Genomic DNA, 14,666 nt, shown 5'->3' with positions numbered 1-14,666 from the left:
GATCCTGCCACACGCTGCCCGTCTCCTCCTTGGGCAGGCCCCACACAGCAACACCCTGGGTACCAGCTGGCCCCTGGCCATGTGGCTGAACCTGAGCTTCAGCGAGCTTCTGGGTGGGCTTCAGGCCTGGCCATCCCAGAGGGTCCAGCACCCCAAATGAGGTCTGAGGCCCAGGGTTGGCCCAGGTGCTCCCGGCTGGTGACATGTCCACAGAGTGTCTGTGTCTCAGTGGGGACCTTACCTGTCTGGGTCAAAGCCAAGCAGGGGTCAGGACCCTGGCGCCAAGGAGCTGCAGGGATTGCCTTTCAGCCTATGCCTCCTCCCTGCTGCACCCTTGCTTGAGAGACCCCACCCAAGACCTCCTCTGAGAAGCCTTATGGGATATGGGCCCAGGGCACCACCTGTGCCCACAGTACGTGTACACATACGAACATGCAAGCACACACATGCTCACAAGTGGGTTGCACATGCATGTATAAGCGGCACATGCACATGTAAGCACACACGCATGAACACACACATGCACACGGACACAGACACCCACACACCCATCCGTGGCAGAGATGGTAGGCTCCAGAGTGCTCTAGACCTGCCTGGGCCCTCTGCACTGGGGAGAAGGGATGAGGTGCTAGGGCTGGTGGCACCTGGTGAGGGATGCGCAGAGATGGGTGGCCATCCTACGTCCTGTGGAAGGGGATCCAGGGAGTGGTGAGGAGCTGAATCCTCCCTTCCAAACACTGACCCACTCCCACTCGCCTGAGCCAGGAATGACTACGGGAGCTCGTCCGGAGCCAAGGAGCCAGAGGACAGAGGAGGAAAGACAAGGAGTGGGGCAGATAGGGAGGGACATAGGGTGAAGTAGAATGGGGGTGAGGAGAGTGGGGTGGGAGATGGGGCTACAATAAGGGTGGGTATGAATGAGGAAGGGGCAGTGGTGGGGAGTGAGTTGGGGTTAAGTCCAGGCCAGGCAGGTGGAACCTCACCCAGGCCACCTGGGGAGGAAGAAAGGTGGGTCCAGGACTGTCTCTGCCCCTGAAGGGTGGGGAGGCCTCCGTGGCACACCCTACCCAAGCCTGGGCCCTGACCTTCCAGACTCCAGACCATTTGGGAGCCTGATGGAACAGCCATGGAGGCTCTGCCTGTGCTGAGCTGCAGAGCAGAGGGGCAGACAGCCCCTGCTTCAGATGGAGCAGGGCCCCACAGCTCCTCTGCTGGGCTGGCCCTGGCGGCCAGGGCTGTTGAACAGCGGGGGCGGGGGTGCTGGATGGCAGCCTCAGGTTTCCTCTTGGCCTGCAGGCCAGGCGGCCTCGGGAACAAAGGGTGTATTGTGTGGCATTCAGGGCACAGGCAGGCCCTAGGCCTGAGAGCTCCTGGCTGGTTGCTGTCCCCACAGGACACTATGGGCAATGTTTGTGCCTGGTCAAGTGCGGGTCCTCAGGCCAATGCCCATGGGCTCCTCAGACGGTCTGACCCACGGCTTCCAGGGGGCAATCTCCACATACCAGGGGCACCAACTGAGGGTCGAGCCCTTAGCTACCACTTGCTATCCGTGCCTCCTGGCTCAAGGGTGTCCTGCCCAGGGTCCTCCCTGCTTGGGCCCCTCCAGGACTGCCTCACCCTCCACCACCCTCCCTGCTGTGTACCTGTGGCCAAGCCTCCTTGGCCCTGAGCATCCAGGGTACTCAGTGTTCAGTGTTGGACTTTAGGGGGCCAAGGGAGCTAATGGAGCCAGGTCTCAGCTCCCAGTGGAGCAGAGTGGCCACAATGCCACTGGCATAGCCACACCACATGGACCCCAGTATGAGCCCAACAGCTCTGGGGTGACTCAGGCCTCAGCCTCCAGCAAAGGACAGCTGGAGGCCTTCACCTTGGGGTCCCCTCCCACCGGGCCAAGATCACAGCACAGCCCTCCTGCCACCCCCCCACAACCCCACACCCCCACCCACCCCCACTATTGGTTTGGCTGTGGCCTTCAGAGGGGCTTTATGGGCAGCTAGCACAGCCAATGCCAACTGTCTGGGAGGGTCTCCAGAAGCAGCAGTAGGGGATGGATTTTGGAAGAAAGAGAAAAAAAGAGGAAAAAGCTGTGAACGAGCAGCATTTGCCTATGAGCCTGGCACCACCCCAGCCATCCCACCCTTCCTGGTCTGGGCCAGGTTGAGGTCCTGGGTGGCTGTGTGCTCTGGGGCAGGTGTGGATACCCCTGCCCTGTCTGTGCCCTGAGCACAGGTGAAGACACGGAGGTCACAATGGCCAGGTGGCTGTTGGGGTCTTATGGGGGGTGGCAGCCCCAGGACTTGAGAGCCAGAGCCCAGTCAGGTACAGGCTACACCAGGTGACCACTGGCCATCAGAGCTGACCACTGCACTTGCTGCCTCCAAGTGCAGGGCCTACATGGGTTATGGGGCCTCGTGGGGTTGGCAAGCTGTCCACTCCTCTGAGAGATTCATGGGGCCATGATCTGTGGCCACCCTGACCCAACCTGCCAGGAGGGCGTATAGTCTCCTCCAACACTGTCCTGCCCACAGCCAGGTGCCCCCCATTCTTGGAGGTCCCTAGTGATGCAGGTTGGAGGGTCTCAGCTGAGGGCATCCCAGGTGAGTGGGAGCTGGAAGAGCCGGACTCAGTGGTGTCTAGAAATGAGCGTGGCTGATCAGCCCCACTGCCCACCCCCAGCCTGGTGCTGCAGACCCCAGACCCTGTGGGCCCCTCTCCCCAGCCTCCCTGCTACAGCCCATCTGACCCCCCACCAGAGTGGCTCTGCCATGGGGAATAGCTGGGACCCCATCTCTGCCCCCTCCATTCACTCTATCTGCTCTGCTGACCTCGCTCCTCCCCAAGGGGAGCCCTGCCCCAGCCCCAGGTAGCCCCCTAGAGGCAGATGGGAACTGACAGTCAAGCTCCCCCTTCAGCTATGAGGGCCCAGACCTACCCACCCCCACTCCCACCCCCTTGACTTGGGAAAAGCCTGGTGCCACCCCTTGGCCAGCTGTTGGCAACTGTCACCACCTGCCGGCCCTGGGCCAGATGCTGCCACTATCTCAGCAAGGGCTGGTGGGGCAAACAGCTGCCTTGAGGCTTGGGGCCCTCCCACAGTCTTTACCCGGGGCTATAGCAAACCCAGGTTGATACCTGGGGGGTGGGCGTCTTGCCCAGTCTGGCTGCAAACTCCCTCCTGCAGCTCTCTTACCATACCCCAGCCACACTGAGGGCCACTCCCCTGCAGGGTCACATGCCTGGCATGACCAGGCATTACGGGCAGCCTGCTTAGGGTGGCTGGTGAAGCTTAAGGATAGTGCCACCAGCAGGACTGGCCTTGGGAGCCAGACATCCCAGGAACCACATTGGGCCAGGCAAGGGGCTGCTGGAAAGGATGTAGCACTGGGTTAAGCCTGGGCCTGTCAGGCAGCCAGCTCCAGTGCCTGTCAACATGGTCATTCCCCGATTCCAGCAGTGCAGCGCTTTGGTGCCTGAGGGCTGGGGGCATGGCAGGACCTGCCTGTGGCTTGGAGCCCAGCTGTGGCCCAGAGTATCCCCAGAGCTGGTCTGTGGCATGTGGAGGGTGTCCAGCTCCAGGTGCTTCCCTGGGGCTGTGCCTCCAGGTGGGCCACATGGCCAGAGGCCAGACCTTGAGCTCAGCATCCCCTGTTTCCCTCTTGGGCTCCCCGCCATTCTAAGGGGGACTTCATCCAAGCCACTGCAGGGGCTCAAGGAATAGAGAAGCTAGTGATGACCAGCAAGGGCCCCTGGTCAGCACCCAAAACATTGTTTTCCTTAGACAGTCCTGTGTGGTAGATCCCAGCAGCCACTGGACATGGCCTTCCCTGCCCCTTCTGACACCTGCCTGCCTGGGAACCACCATCTGCTGGTCACACAGGAGGGATCTGGCTGGGCACAGCCCTCCTGGACACCTCACTGGCTCTTTGTGATGAGCAGCCATAGGCTTGTCCTCCCAAATTTGCTGGGCTTGACTGATCACTGTGGTTTTCTAGGACATCCGAAAAGCCCCTGGGAAGGGCTGCACCCCCGTCTCAGGAGACCCAAGCTCCATACATACCTTGCCCATGGGATCCTTGTCTGCCCAAGGCCCATGGACCCTGAACAGCCTGCTTCACCAGCGGCCCAGCCCCAGGCCCACCGTAGCCCCTGCGGTAGACACTGCCTTAGCTAATCCCAGCCCATGTCCCATAGCCACGTCAGCTGTGCGGGGCATCCCTCCTGTGTCCCTGTTCTAAATCTTGGGTTTTCTCTGTTCCTGTCCTGAATGCCTGGCCCATCTCCTAGCCCTGGCCCAGCGCTCAGACCCTCAGGCCCCCAAGTTGGGGCCACCAACATCCCCTCATCTCTGCCTCACACTACCACCCCTTCCCTGGGGACCAGGCTCAGGCCTCCCCACTCTGTGACACCTGTGGCCGGTTGTGGACACCTCTTGAAAGTCAAGAGCGCTGGGGCGGGGGGGTCACCCTTGATGGGCCAGAACTTGGGCTGCTGGGCTTCACAGGGGAGTTCTCACCACCATCCAGCACCTGCCTACTTCACTTCTGTGCAGCACACTAGACCTGTGCCCCCAACCCTCCTGGCCTCCCGTCTGTGCAGGGGATAGAAACACGTTTTCATCCTGGAAATAGTGCAGGATGGCCAGTGTACCCTATGTGGGGAAGGCCTGGGCCATAGGTGTCCACAAGGCACCAACTATGGCAGGGTCAGGCTGGAGACAGGAGTAGGGGAGACATGGAGGGACCCAGGGCTTAGCTGGGCTAGGGCAGCAAGGAAGAAGGGTCTGGAAACTGGGAGAAGGAAGGGGAGCCCACCCACCCCACCCTCCTGGGAACCCTGAAGCCCTCCTGCCCCGGAGTCTCCCACCCTCTCCCACCCCCACTCCAGACTGAGGCCAGGCATCAGCCTGGGCCCATCCTGTCTGGGAAACATCTGTTGGTCACCAGCTGCCTGAAGCTCCCACTCTGCCTGGCTTCTGCAGCCATCTAGCACTCAGGTTGTCCCAAGGTCAGGACAACACTGTGGGGCTTTCCTCAGACACAGGTGGGGAGGCTGGAGGAGGCATGTGGAGGGCCCAGGCTGGGGAGCTCTCCTAATGTGACCCAGAGGCCCCTTGTCACCTACGCTGCCAGGCAGGGTGCCCTGTACACCAAAAGGCCCTGGGCTCCTCCTACAGCAGCTTCGCAGCTCTGGGGACTCACACACTTTACAGCAGGGGTTCTGCCCAAGCCCACAAGACACCTCAAGAGGCTGGGAGCCCCAGCCCTCTGTAGGTCACTTGGCTTCCCCAGTGGACGGGAACACTGTTGCTGGTCAGAGTGGCAGGGAGGTGACTCTGGTGGAATGCTGGGGACAGAGGTGACCTGAGTTCTCAGGGTCTATCCACTGAAGCCCCCAAAGAACTGAGGACACATGCTTGGGGTCAGGGGGCTTGCACAGCATGGGGAGGGGGTGCAGGCAGCAGGGTGCAGGTAGCACTCCAGACAGATGCCCAAGGTGGGTGGGACACGGCAGGGCCTGGGCCCCCATACCCAACACATCCTGGGACTCAGAGAAGTCCTCAGCTGGAAGCACTGGTGACAGTTCCCAGGTCTCAGCCCCTGTAGCCTCAGGCTTGGTGAGGACCCCCCCAAGACTACTCTGTACAGACGGGCATACACATGCATGCAGACACATACTATACCCCACAGACACTAAACTGGCAGAAATACCAATGTAGAGGGGAGGGAAGCACACTCTTATGTTTAACAAAATAAATTAAATGTACGAGGCTGCATCTCAAACTCTACAGAGGTCTGGGGCCGCCACAGCAGTGGGGTGGTGGGTGCCTGGCCCCACAGGGTGGGCACATGCGGCATGGCTGTGAGGCCAGGCAGGTCCTGGCCCCAGGAGAGGCCCACATTCCAAGACCCAGCCCTGTATCATCATTATTAATATTATCTTAATTTCTTAAATATAACTACCAAGGCCCCTTCAATCTGGCAGTGGGAGACAGGTGGGGATGAGCAGGGAGCTGCCTGATGCCTGCTCCCAGCCTCTGGACACCAGAGCAGGTGGCAAAAATAATGACCAAGGCCAGGCTGGGACACAGGTGGGCGGGCGGGGGTGGGGGTTCCTTCATCAACTTGCCCATTGCCACATGCATGGTGCAAGTCACTGGCACGCAGCTTCCTGGAGGTGGCTCAGTCCAAATGTGTATCCAGGCAATGCATGTGTGTGAATGTGTATGTGCATGTGTATCCTGGCAACACTGGTGTCTGGTCAACATGTGCAAGTGTCCAGGCAAAACGTCTGTACCACACATGCAGATGTGTCCAGACAACACATATGTGTCGGGCCCTACTTCATACAGGGCACCCCAGGGTGGGCCCCCTCCTTGTGCTCTGTCCCCATCCAAGCCCCCTCCTCTCAACCCAGCTGCCTGTCTGCCCTCAGCCTGCACTCCGGTGTCCATAGAGTGGCTGCTGTCTAGCACTGGTAGTGGATGTGCTGGTGCTGGTGGACTTTGCCTTCCACGTGTGAGTGCGTGTGTGTGTGCGTGTGGATGTCCGTGTAGAGTTTGGGGTAGAGCTTGGGTCCAGTAACTGGGCCTGACCCCAGCAGGAGCTGGGGGGCGGCTGGGGGTCCAAGCTCTTCACACAACCCCATGCCAGGCCCAGGGCTGAGGGTAGCCAACACAGGCAGGTCCTTATCCCCGCCATGGTCACGGGTTGTCCCTGGTGGATGGTGCCCAGGCATGGGAGGGGCAGGTGCTATGGTCCACGGCTTCTTCCTGGCCTGGCAGAGCTATAGGAGCACAGTGCTCGGGGTAAACACGGCACCAGCTGGGATGCCAATGACCACAGGCCATGGGAGGCTGGTGGTTGAGGAATGGGGGCCACTGGTGGCCCTGGCGGTTTGGGGTCTGCTAGAGAGACAGAGAAAAGGAAGTAGGGAGGACGTCACCACAAGAATGGGGAGCGTCTACCTAAGATGGTCCACAGTGTATGTGGCAGTGACAGCACCCCTGGCTGCCCTGCCCTGGGGGTGGGGGATGGCCTGACCCGCATGGCCCTGGGGGGACAACCACGCACCTGGCAGCACAGTAAGGAAGGCACTGCGGAAGCTGTAGCCCATGGTGTTGGTGCCCAGGCAGATGTACATGCCTGCATCATCCTGGCGGGCACGTGTGATGAGGAGCTTGTTGAGGTAGGAGCCATCGGGCCGCGACGACACGTCGCCTGTGGGCAGCACCACGAACTTCTGGCCACCCACGTCGATGGTGGAGTTGTGGCGGCCCTCAGCACCATACTCCACCCGCTTCAACCACTGGATCACAGGCTTCACATCGCTGCGTACCTTGCACTGGAAGGACGTCGTCCCCCCAAAGTCCACTGTTGTGTTCACGGGGTGTGTGCCTGTAAGCACAGGCTTCGAGCGGGTCCTCTCTACACAGGGACACAGAGCTGTGGCATGGCTCCTGGGCCCCAGTCCCCAGCCCCACCAGGCCCCCAGCTCCCCACACTCACGGATCATGTCCATCTTATAGGTGGCATTGATGGCACCTGCCCGGTTCGACACTCGGCATGTGTACTTGCCGCTGTCCTCCGGCCACAGGTTCTTCAGGCTCAGTGTCCACTTCTTCTTCCTGTGGTCACTGGCCTCTGGGCATGTCAAAGCCTGGCCATCCTTCATCCACATGATGTCAGGCCGTGGATGCCCACTGGCCACACACTTTAGCCACACAGAGCTGCCCACTGGCCGTGCGATCACACGGTGCCTCATCTTGGATGGCTGCGTGAAGCGGGGCCACGCCGTGGGGTGGGCAGCATCAGGGTCAGCAGACACAGGTCCAAGGGGCACCAGGACGGATAGCTGCCACTCCCCCACCCCACAGATAGGTACCCTAAATGCATGCTCACCCCACTGGTGACTGGCTGGGTCCTCCTGGCCCCCAGAGGAGCCCTCAGGCCCTAGACTCTCCTTGCCTGGGCTGAGGTCATCTGCAGAGGCAGGGAGGACCCATTGGGAGGACAGGTGAGGGGTCCCAAGGAGTCCCCACCAGGCTGCAACACAGCCTTCCAAGCAAAAGACCAGGGCCACACGTGACAGAACCCAGGGCCAGCTGAACAGGTGATCCCACAGGCAGGGCTGTGACTGGAGGGCTGGCTGCCACCCCCCTCTGGCTCCAGGGGGTCTGCAAGACCGGGGGGCTGGCCCAGTGGCAGCTGCAGTAACCTTAGCCCACATCAAGGGGCCGAGGGCTTAGCAAACAGACATGGCCCACATACCGCTTGGTCATCATCCCCTCTGAAAAGATGGAGGGAATGGCCACAGTGCTCCTATCACACACCCAGAGGAGGCCCTCGGGGCCCATGTTGGGCAGTGCTGGGGCAGGGCATGTGGAGGAATGTCCCCTCTGCCCACGCTGTGACAGCCGCCTCCTCAACCAAGCCTGAGACCAAGGCCCAGGCTGTCTCAAGCTACCAAGATGCAGCTGGGAGTATGGGTTGGGCCCCTTCATCCCTGAAAGGGGCCAGCCTGTCTCCTGGGAGCCCCGCCCCAGGGAGTTGGATAGGGGCAGGCAGGCAAGCGCAAGCACTTGGTACCAACATGTGGAGGGTGTGTTGACGGGACACCTGTCCATTCCCCAATGCCCAGGCCCCAGGGGCAGAAGAGAACAGAAAGGCCGTTCGTCCTGGCAGCCCCTCTGAACTTGGAAACCTGAGCTTCAAAGTCACAGCCGACACCAGAGTGCACCCTGCCAAGACCACAGCCCCGCCCCGGCTTCCAGTGGGACTCCTGCCCCAGAGGAAGAAAGCAACCTCAGGGACCCAGTCTGGGGGCGGTGACGTTGTCTAGGCGGTCCTGTCTAGGTCCTGGTGGGCCCAGCAAGTGGGTGATTTGCTGCCTAAGGCTGTGTTGGCTCACCTGCCCCAGGTGTGGCCCCAGGGCACCCTGCCCCTGCCCAGGTGATCTCTGGTTGGAGCCCTGACTAACCCATCACGATGAGGGTGTAGTTAACACTGAGGCTGCCGAAGCCATTGGTGGCCTTGCACACGTAGATGCCAGCATTCTCGGACTCCACCTCCTTCACTTTCAGGCCCTGGGGCAGCACACGGAAGCGGCTCCAGCCACTGTGGATCGTACGGCCATCCTTGGTCCACATGGTCAGTGGTGGTGGGTCACCCTCCACAGGGCACTGCGGACACAAGGTGCAGCCTAGCTGAGCCACTTGCCGTGGGATCACCTTGTCTGCCATCCTTGGGGGGCCTGTGGGGTGACAGAGAGTTTGATCAGAGAGGACAGGATCATGGGAATCCAGAGTAGTGGTGGGCATGTGAGGGATCCTGTTGGTATGGCACTAGGGGGCAGGGCTCTGCCTGGTACCAGCCCGGGATGGGAAGCAGAGGCCAAGCACAGGGCCCTCTTCCCAGATCATGGCAGCCATGTCCACCCGGCGTCCACCGAGCTCAGGGCCCGGCCCCAAACAGCAAGCCAGCGACTCCATATCCTGCACAACCCGGAGGCAGGCTTTCATCAGAGGAAGACAAGAGCCTGGCTCTCAGCAGGGTCGGACTCAATAATCCCTCAAAACTATGAATCAAGAACATGGGGCTACCTCATGTCATTCCCCAGCCACATGGGAAGGAACAACAGGGCAGAGGCCTAGGCCCCTGCGCTCTGGGACCCAGCACCACAGAGGAGAGCACCATGCTCCCCAGGCCACTCATGCCAATGCCCTGTGAGCCATGACTTACAGTCATCACCCAAGTTGCTGGAGCAGCTTGCCCCAACCAGGCAACCAGGTATGCATACATGGGCATGCAACTGTCTGTGAAAGCACCATGTGCCCACTGCCCCTGTGCTGGGTCAGTCACAGAAACATCTGCCCAGGTGTGTCTGCCTAGCCCAGGAGCCATGCCCTCTCAGATGGCTTCACCTCCAGAGAGCACAGCCCCAAGCCCCTTGGGTCTGAGGGCACGAGTTTGGAGAAGGCAGAAGTTGGGAGGGGGGCCCAGGAGCTGGAACGTGGTTTGGCCCAAGGAGCTGGCCCTCCAGCCTGGTGGCCATGAGGAGGGACTCACAACAGAAAGGCCAAGGCTCTCCAAGGCTGCCTTCCCCCAGAACGTCACCAAGAAGCCAAGTCCAGGGCTGAGGCCTGTGTCCCACCAACCTCTGCCCTGCCTGGGGAACTCTGGGTTGTGAGCCCACCTGATAGCCTGGTCAAGTGGGTTCCCAGACACAAAGACCCTGCAGGCACAAGCAATGCAAGGGCCTAGGCCTGGGCAGTGCTCTTGCAGGAGATGCCCTCGGTATACACTGTTCCTAAGACCCCACTCGCCAGCCCATTGGTAAGAGGTGTTCATGTGTCTACCCCACACCGCAGCCATCCCTGTCTGGGAGGGTCAGCAAGCCTGAGGTGTCAGAATGCTACCATGAGGGGGCCTGAGGGCAGCATGTGCTGCCAACAACCAGCCAGCACTGCCTCAACTCCTGATTACCAGCTGGCTCTGGGAGCAGCTGTGGCAAACCCGTCCAGAGGGCTGCCATGGGCACCTTCAGAGACCCTCACAGAGTGCCCTATTCCACCTCTTGGGAGCCCACTCCTGCTAGATGGCAAGAACTGATAGCCTGAGGGAGGGTCCAGGGTCCCCCAGTGGATACCGTCCTAGCCCTACTGGGGGCTAGGCTGTGGGGACAGAGGTTTCCTCCAGTTCTCTAGGGGACGGGGGGCGGGAGGAAACCTCTCCTGACTCATGTCTCCTTCCTGATGGCCAGCCTTCCTCTGCACATTCTGCTCCCTCCACGACCAGCCCAGGGGAGGGTCTCGGAGTCCATGGACACACAGCCACCTGACCCCTCAGCCCTTCCAGGGTCCCAGGCCCACCCCAGGGAGACCCTGACTGATACCTGTTGCTCCCCTCCATGAAGCCTCCCATGCTGCAGGACCTGCTCGTCTGGGCAGACACCAGGCACAGGCCTTACAAATCTACAGGCCACTGTCTGGAAGGAGCAAGTGGAGAAACTGCTCTAACCTGTCCTGGGGGCGCTGGACCCAACACCTCCATGCCCTGAAAAGGAGCCACCCAGTGGCAGAGAAGCCCTACCCTGGCTATACTGTCAGAGGGTCACCTGCAGCCTGGCCCCCTCCCTGCCTCAGGGAAAAGGAAGCAGGTCAGAAGTGTCTGTGGGAAACAGGAGCGGACAGGCACAGAGGGAGCTGTCAGGACCCACCCAGTCACTGTCAAGTGACAAAGCCAGTGACCTCCAGATAGCTGGAACTGTGGCCCCCAGGGCGGCAGCCCCACCAGAAGAGCCAGCCTTATCCTAAAGCAAACAGCCCTCCATTTGCCCTTCCCCTCTCCAGGCCCACCCTGCCACACCCACTCCCACCTGAGCACCCCATCAGATCCTGGGGACTCTGGCTGCCAAGACAGCTGCCTCTGCTCTGTATTTGGCCAGAAAAGGTCCCTTGTTCACCAGGACAGGAATCCTACCACTTGACCAGTGGGCAAGATCTGAGGCCTAGAAGCACCTGCTAGAGAACCTAGGAGGACCCTCAGCATGGGGGACATTGCGGGGGCTGGGCCTTCACACCTACACCTTGGCCCTGACAAGTCTCCAGTACAGGGGCTGCAGGTACAGGGTGGTGGGCAGGCCAGGGAGCCAGGGCTGGGCCAAGGTCTCATTGCACCAATGGGTACAGGAGGCTGGGTACAGGGGCCAGCACCCCCTTCTCTTACCTCCCACCCCTCCCCTCCAGCCCTACCCTTCATGTGTGAAAAACAGGCAGGAAGTGGGGGCTGCCCACAGCAGCAGGGCCCAGAGGGGACACAGCAACCTGGGGGTTCACCTGCCCTGCTCCTCTGGAACTGTGGTCCCCAATCCCAAGGCCACAGACTAGAATCAGTCAGACGCCTGTTGGGAACCAGGTCCCACAGCAGGTGTTGAGCAGCGAGCGAGGGAGGGCAGCTTCTTCTGTGTTTACAGCCCTCCTCTTGGCACCACTGCCTGAGCTCCATCTCCTGTCAGGTCAGCGGTAGCATCAGAGTCTCATAGGAGCTCAGACTCTTATGTGAAGTGTGTGTGCCGAGACATAGGTTGTGCCTCCTTATGAAAATCTAATGCATCTCCCACCCCGGGTCTGAGGAAATGTGTGTTTCATGAAACTGGTCCCTGGTGCCAAAAAGGTTGGGGACCATTGGTCTGGACCAAGACCACATGAGCCCAGGCCCCAGGCCACCCAAAGCTCAGACATGTCACATACCTTGTCACACTGTACCAGACAAAGCAGGGAGGACAACTGTCCACAAACACACACCCAATGTCCAGCATTCCCAGACACACACTATCCCAGAGACAAACTCTGTGCCCAGACCATGTCCCCAGATGTACACTCTGTCCCCAATGTCCCCAACACACTCTGTCTCCAGACCATATCCCCAGATGCATACCTTGTCCAGAGACACACACTCTCCCCAATGTCCTCAGACACACATTGTTGTCCAGAGACAACATCCCAAGATGCTCACTATCCCCAGATACACCATGTCCCTGGATACACACTCTTTATCCAATGTCCCCACTCTCCCAGACACCCCTCAGAACCCAGACAGGGTGGGGAGGTTAGGAGCCCCAGGATGAGGAGCAGCCCTGGGAAGATAGGCAGAATACCCCCAGGCTCAGCAGTCTTCATTGGCCCAGCTCTCCAGGCCTCACTATCCCCACCAGTGCACCCTCCCCACACCTCCTTCTCCCATACTTTCATGGGTGCACCCATGACCCCATAGAGGCCCCACATTGGCTGCCCCGCTCAATCCACACCCAAGCCCTTCCTGGAGCCTGGTATACAGCAGGTGCTCAAGGAAAGTTGGCTAAGAGAATAAGGTAGGAGTAGCGTCAGGCACAAAGGCAGGAGCCAGAGCTGCCAGCAGCTTCCTACCCTCCCATGGCGGGGGGGAGGGGGCGGGGCACCTCCTCATGCTGCTTGGCACTGGGTACACAGGCCCTAGAACTCAGCCCATAGCCTAGGAGGGCATAAGCCCAGTGTGCAGGGACATACAATGCACATGGGCTGGCCAGCATGGAAAGCTCACACTTTCTGGAGCTGCTTTGCCATTCTCAAAGGTTCTTGGGCCTAAGAGGAGGCCCAGCCCAGCTTAGCACTAGGCAACCCTAGGGCCTCCACAGCTCAGGCCAGCTATGTCCTCCCATCTATAGAGCCTACAGGGCTGTGTTAGAATCCTTCTCTGTAGCCAAGGACATGGGGACACCTCAGGGACAGATCTGCAGGGCCACGCAAGACCTGGTATACCTGGGGAGTGTAGGGCAGGTAGAAGCTGATAGCTGGGGAGCCTGGTCCCACAGGTGACCCCTCCAGTCATCTTTTGATAGCTACCTCCCCAGCAAGACCTGCATGGCCCCAAGAACTTTGGGCTGGAAGGTGATGGACCCAGCCATGGGATGGGGCAGCTGGACCCCCTCCTGGAGAAGCGAAGTGGGTTAGAGGGCTCAGAGGAGTGTGTGGGGCCTGACCAGAGGGCTGGGAGGGGAGCCAGGTTCAGCCTGGCTCACACAGACCCCTGCACAAGGCCTCAGGGAGCACGCAGAGCCCACCTGAGTGTGAGGACCTAAGGAGCATGCCCAGTGGTAACAGGCCGACCAGCTGCAGAGCCTTCTGAGGACAGTGCCCCCAACTCCTGGAAGCATGTGCCCAGTACCCTGTTCTGACGATGAGACATGGTCCCTGCACCCATGCAGGCCCCCCAGGGGCTCCCAGCACAGGGTGAATAGGGAACCCCAGAGACAGTGGCCTCAGGGCCCAGAACCTTCCCCTAAGAGGCAGAGAACAGCAGGCCATGCCCCACATGAGATGCTCAGGCAAGCACATGGGCACACACACATGCTCTGCACAGTGTGCACAGACCCAGGGCAGCCCTGGGCACTAGACCTTCAGGATCTGAGGAGGATTCTGGAGAACCCCCAGGTCCAGGCACCCTGGGCCCATGAGTGGACAAAGCATCCAGTCTACCCTTGCCCAGAAGTGAGCACCAAGCTGGCCAGTAAGCTGGGCTGGCCCTCGGGACACCGCACAGCCCCCCTCCCCAGGTCAGTGCCTGCTTTTGAAGTCTTCAGATAGCACCGTCGGTGGGCCCTGGTCCTAGCACCAATGGCTCTTCTTCCCCTCAGGGCTCTCATGGCACCACAGCACATCAGCAATGCCATTGCCCCCACCTCAGAGACAGCAGTCTACCTGCTAGAGCTAGGGATTCCCTACCTGGTACCCTCAGAAGGATCCTGCCCCCATGCTCTGATCCCTGACCCAGCAGCCTATCACCATCTTTGTGGTGTCAGCAAGGAAGTTGACTAAGCCTAGGATTCCCAGCCTGACCAGTGAACAGCCAGGCCTATCAGACACCTCCAGGCACAGAGCCCTCACTCCTGCCCCAATAACAGGGCTGGGCACTGAGCAAGCAAGATAAGGCTATTTGGCCCCGTGAGACCCCCATATGTGTACATCTGGCCTATAACACTGGGCTACAGACAAAGCTCCATGGTCACCACTGGGGACAGGCAGGTGGGCTGTAGGGAGCAGAGTGGCCCTGAAGCCACGGGCCTGGTGCCCTCTAGCCTCACAGGAGCCCACAGGGTCTGGGCACTCCCCAGCCTAACTCCCCTGCCCTACC

General features: G+C 60.4%; 1 pseudogene; it reads right to left on the bottom strand.

Moving 5' to 3' along the window:
* Positions 1–6,383: 6,383 nt before the first annotated feature.
* Positions 6,384–9,487, bottom strand: LOC128573442 (fibroblast growth factor receptor-like 1; annotated as a pseudogene).
* Positions 9,488–14,666: the final 5,179 nt, after the last annotated feature.

The sequence above is a fragment of the Nycticebus coucang genome, chromosome 21 (genome assembly GCF_027406575.1).
Source record: "Nycticebus coucang isolate mNycCou1 chromosome 21, mNycCou1.pri, whole genome shotgun sequence".
NCBI lineage: Eukaryota > Metazoa > Chordata > Mammalia > Primates > Lorisidae > Nycticebus > Nycticebus coucang.
The sequence above is the reverse complement of the archived record's forward strand: the minus strand, read 5'-3'. Positions and strand labels throughout refer to the sequence as shown.